Source organism: Stegastes partitus, unplaced genomic scaffold (genome assembly GCF_000690725.1).
Source record: "Stegastes partitus isolate 25-593 unplaced genomic scaffold, Stegastes_partitus-1.0.2 Scaffold339, whole genome shotgun sequence".
Classification (NCBI taxonomy): Eukaryota; Metazoa; Chordata; class Actinopteri; family Pomacentridae; genus Stegastes; species Stegastes partitus.
Genome location: NW_007578070.1, coordinates 135,867 through 141,866, shown reverse-complemented (window position 1 = coordinate 141,866; position 6,000 = coordinate 135,867).

Below are 6,000 nucleotides of genomic sequence, written 5' to 3'. Positions count from 1 at the left end.
GAGTGATTCAAAAAAGGCAGGTATATAACATTAAGTTTCAAAACCAAGCAAGCATGTCTGCCATGCTAACAAACCTGAGTTCATTTTAACCAAACCTGAGGAATCACAAACTGCACATGTGAAATGTTTTCATCACTTCATGGCTGTGGACTAACCTGCAACAATAGACGAAGCCTTTAAAGCAACTTACACTCATTGGTAGACACGTCGGGCTGAAGACGGCACCAGGTGTCGGCAGGATGGGAAGTAGAGGGCCGAAGATGGACAGTTCTCCCTGATGAAGGTCTGTAAATCTCCCCCGATGTAAAACGCTCACCGCAGTGATGAGTGCCGGTGTTGATCCTCGGCTCAGTTCGGCTCCAGTGTGTCATCGAACCAGGATTTATGGTCAAGCCCAAAAAATCCTGTACACAAAGAATGATGACATAGTCCAACAGTCTGCCAGTGAGGTACTACACAGATCACTGTCTTTTCACATATTTTTAACAGTCATTTTCTGGCATTGCATTTCAAAACAAATATCTGAATTTCCTTGACCAGATTTTTAATTTTGTGACAAGTTACTCTGGTTTATATAGCTCATTAAAAACTCAATTACAAAGATTTTTTTCCCCTCCATCCATCATTTTTTCTGTTTAAGCTGACATTTTAACCGCAAAAATCATTTACAAATGATCCACATAATAGATATTTAATGCAAGGCAACTGCTTATGTGTTTTTGACGTTTCTTTGAGAATAATTAAAGTAAAACTGTCATAGTAGTATTTCAGTGTGTATTAATAATAGGCAGGTTAACCACTAAATCACATTAAACTCACTCAAACCAGTGAAAAACAAGACAGTAACTGCTATGCTAGCTAACTTCAGCAGGAGAAAAGCTGTCCATTTCATCTCCTCTTCTTCTTTAAATCATATTTTTTCCTCATACTGGTTTATCTGCTGCCATGTTTATCACATAGACTTAACTATGAGTTGGTTAAAATGGATATTTTTCTGTCACTCTAGCAAAACTGAACTTAGCTTTAGCTGAGGCTAGCAACTAGCTGCTAGCTTTCAATAGATATATCCCTGTGAATTCAGCTGTGCAGTTAGCCGTCTTGTTAGCTCTTTATATGATGCTTGTGGTGTATTGGAGAACAACAAAGAACCAGAAAGCACAACACACAGCAGACTGACATGTAGCATAAACAAAATGCACTTTAATAAAAACTCACCTGAGAGGGAAACAACAATTATGGCAAAAAGCAGCTGATGAATTCTGTAGAAACTCGGGTAAAAGTCCAAACAAAGAAAAAAAACTAATGGGAAAAAGAAACACAGGTGACACTAATGAGGATGGAGCAGCCAATCACAGGCGGGAGGAAGTAAAGCCACCATAGACACACAAAGTAAAACATTTTCAAAGTAAAACAGGAAGTCGCTGTGAAAAGAGGGCACACAAACAGAAGGATATATGATTGTGTCATTCTAATAGATATGAGAATATGAAATAATTTCCCACTGGACAAAAATGCATACAAATTGATATAAATGCTATTTTATATAGTCTGGCTGTGCCTCATCATTCTGCCACAGGGGGGGAAAAAAAATCAACTTCTATTCTCTTGGTTAGTATTAGGCGACCTGAGGAAACCCAGAGACTCTCAGTTCAAAGTAACAAATAATCTGGCTCTGCCTGCTCTGCTTTCTTGGTTTTACCAGAAGCAAACATTCCTAAATTCAAAGCTAAAGGAGGACATTCCCTTTAACTGAATTTTCATTTTCCAAACCACATTACTCAGTGGTGTCACGGGGCTGCTGGTAATTACAGGCTTGCATTTAAATAGACTGCAGCTGAGACCTTTTCATGACGTTTAAAAATTCAGTCCCAGTTAAAGCCTATTGATCAGGTATTGCCTGATCAGTGACTTCAACAGTAAGCCTGGTTTTAGGAAGATTTATCACTAACTGAGAGGATTTTCCGCCTTTGCAGAGCGTACCGCCTGCGGGGCTTTGACTTCTGAGAACCCAGGAGACTAAGAGCTTCACAAGAGTGTTGTTGCAGTTCAAGCCACTCCTCAGAGAACTGTGAATACAGTTTGTCAATTCAGGGAAATGCAATGTTGCTTGTACGTGGACACCTAAACATTGCATGTCGTTCAGAAGGCATGGGCATTCATCTGCTGCTATAACTGCCACTATTTATTTTATTTATTTTCATTGAGCCTTTATTTTAGCAGGTAAGTTAGTGGAGAACTGGTTCTCATTTTTAAAAACGACCTGGTCAAGAGGTATACCAATTTTTTTTTTGGTTTGTTTTTTCGAAGCTGGCAGCAGTGGTTCAGTAACCGAGGTCCAAGCTGTCGCAACTATTCTTCTGGTTTGAAGGGATGTGATTACAAACCAGTGAGGCTGACAGGTGATGAGGTGTGGCTCGACGCTTCAGTTCATCCCAAAGGTGCTGGACCAGTATGAGGTCAGAGCTCTCGAATCTTAAGCCCCAAAGTGGGAAAACAATTTCTCAGTGCATGACATCATGTTAAAGCAGGAAGAGTCCATCTGGCAGCTGCACGCACACTGTTATCTGAAAATACAGTAGGGTGTTCATATTTTCCATTACGAGAACAAAGAGCTGAATCCAGTGTGAGAAACATACATGAGTGGGCTACAGTGGCCACATACAGCATCACTGTATTTATTAGACTTTGTGTTGCTCCACTGGATTACAGGATTAGACAAACAAAAACACGAGCAGCAATAGCATCTGATTTGAAATTCAGATGTAACTTAAAACACACAAGATAAAAACTGATGTCATTTTCAGGCTATAATGCATCAAGAAAGAAAACAATGACTTGAAACAACTAATCAGTCAAACTGTAAAAAAAAATAAAAATTTAAAAAAGAGGAAATAATGAAAAATAATCTCAGAAAAATACAATAATATTTACTGTGTTGCATCAAAAAACAAATATATGTAAATTTTGTTTCTTGTTTTTCCGTTACCTGTCACTAAATGTATCATTTATTCAGTTGCATATTTTATTTAATTTTTATTTCATATATTTTAGAAATATATTTATAGTGAAAAATGCAAATGTAACCATTTTATATAATAAATAATCAAAATCAAATGAATTTATTGTCATTTTGCTGTTTTTTCAGAGCGTTTCTTCAGGACCCAATACAAAATGAACACATTCATAAATAATTGTGAATTTTATTTTATTTTTTTAATTGAAATTTTATGGTTATTCACAGCTAAAAGTCTTTGTAATGTTAATTTTGGACATATACATTTATTTATTTATTTATTTTTAATCATTTTTTGTTTATTTGTTTTTTGTAACTACGACGAATTACCCTGTAAAGTAAATATATATATATATGTATAAAGAAATATTCAGGAGAATTATAGATTTATTTTACAACGTGGTGCATGGACTGATTTTTTTTTTAAATTATTAATATTTGTTCTTTCAATCAATCCTTTTAAAAGCAAATGGATGTTAGATAATAAACTATCATTTAGTTAAAGGTGTTTAAGTGGTGCTAAAGTCTACATGATTTCAGTCGGTAGTGAAGTGGAGAGAATTCATTCTCCATTATGTGACTCGGGGGGAGCAGCAGCGCCGTCAGATACGCAGGGAGGAGGAGAAGAACAGAGTTTGACTGAATAAATATTCATTATCCTTTATTCGCACTTTCATTCAAGACTTTACAGAACACAACAGATTTGCAAAGCAGTGCTGCGTTGTACGTTTTCCATACAAAACAGGTGATAGAACCAGCAGTGTGCAATATGTGCTACTTCAGACGGACAACAAGAGTGCACTGGAATGGTACAGAACAGGACATTTGCTGCAACACTCTCATCACCACTTGTGAGGTTTTTGGACAAAATATATGGAAACACAGAAGATAAACTTGATGTCACCTTTCTTTTGCGATGTGCATTGTCATTCAGACACTGTCGTTCAACAACACAACATGCGACAAGGTGTAATAAATACAGGAAATAAATAAATAAGTCCTTTGAGCATATATGTGGTCTTTTTATGTTAAGTTGCTTTTTTTTGTGCAGCAATGTGTTAAATAATTATACAGCTATTATTAGTGAAGCCTACAGATTCCATTACTGTAAATCCCAATTCATCCATGAAGCACAAATATAATGTATGTTTGTTATTGACTTCTTTTATAAAAAGGGAGGAGAAAAAAAAGATTTTTTCATTTATTGTAGTAAGATTAATAAATTTGATACACCCTCGTATTTCTTAGGTACATATAATTTAATAAACATTCAGCTCCATAGATTTTTAAAAATAAAACATATTTCATTGTAGGATTTGAAAATATCTTTTTAAAAAAATGCTCAAAAGCTTTGATGTTTCTGTGCTAAACTAAAACTTTAATTCCAAAAGAATGTAGAAACGAAGCAGGGTGAGCGAGCTGGGATTTACAGTGCAAGTCACATTAGAAAAGTGCATGACAAGTTTGGATGAATACACCAGAGAATCTTGTTATTTTTATAATGGCATGTGCTACTATTTGCAATAATTTCTCACATATATTCTCCATCTTTCATTCATTCTTTCTTTACCTCTTTGTCAAACATTACAGTACAATTCTATTCCTTCACACTGGTGTCTGTACATATTGCCCCAGCTCGTCGATCCAGAGAAAAAAAATAAATAAATAAACAATGAGTGCAATTCAGATGGATCTGTGACTTAGTAAATCACCACATAAAATGGCAAATTTAACTGTAAGCGTGGGAAACAAATAACTCGAGTTATGAAGGCTTACTGTTGCAAAATCATTTCAGCATTCTCATTTCTATCAAAGCCACGTTTCTTCCTCAGAGCCTCAATGCTGTCGTTCAACAAATCGTATAATTTTAAATCATTGACTGATTCGTCTCAACGAGCCGTCTGACTGTCACGAGAGAAACATCAACATTTGAGTCGCCCTGAAATAACATGTACTAGACTAACAAAATCCTTTCGCCATTGGCACAAAATAAAAGTCAACAGTTGGTGAAGAGAGTGAAATAAAGTTTAAAGAAAGAGAAAAACCTTGATGAACATATGATACTATAAGCAGACCATGTATGGGGTACCATTGGTGCCAAAATACTATGATGTACTGTATACAGTTTTGTTTTTTGTTTTTTTTAAATAATTCTTCGTGGTGTTTTTCATCTTTATGAGCTTGTTACTGAATATTGTCCTGGCTTTGTAGCTCATTTATGTGGCTTTGTTTTTATCACGTACTAACTATACTGTAACTTTACATCAGTCGTCAGTCTTCTTACAATTTATATTATTCAGAAAAACTACTTCCTCTCAACCAGATCTGTAAAAACACCCAAGCTTTTGAAATTTGGTTTAGGCTGAAGACAAAAGTCTTTAATGGGTTACAGAATAAATAAATACGACTTTATCAGTTGATATTATGACTTAAATAGCATATGTGGTATTAACTCAAAATAAATTTGCTCAATTTTTGTTTTTTAGTACGGAAATTAGATGAGATAGAGATATTTTCTTTGGAAAATAAAGTCTATCTTGGGTTAGTAAAAGTAAACTAAAATTTTGCTCTCAAACATATTCAAAGAAATAAATAGGCCTTTTCAGATTTAATTATTATTTTGATTAACTAACCTCAACGTAAATGAGGTTATATAATACAGCGAGACAGTTTATTGCTTTTCACATCAGTGTGTTAAACTAAACAATAATCCCGACAGAAGTAATATTTTCTGTGTAGCTGAATTCAGACCGAATATACAAAGTCAGAACAATGTACAGGAATTAAATATTTGAGATGAAAAAACAACAGTTATCTACATTATAAATTCAGAAAACACTATTTGTGTTCAACCTATTTTTGGCACAAATGTAACCCCATACTTCATCATAGACTAGACTAGAAACAGACCAAAACATCTAACATCCGATACCTGAGATTCCACTTGATGCCAAAGAAGACACCACTTTAGTCCCCGTCTAAGAGCA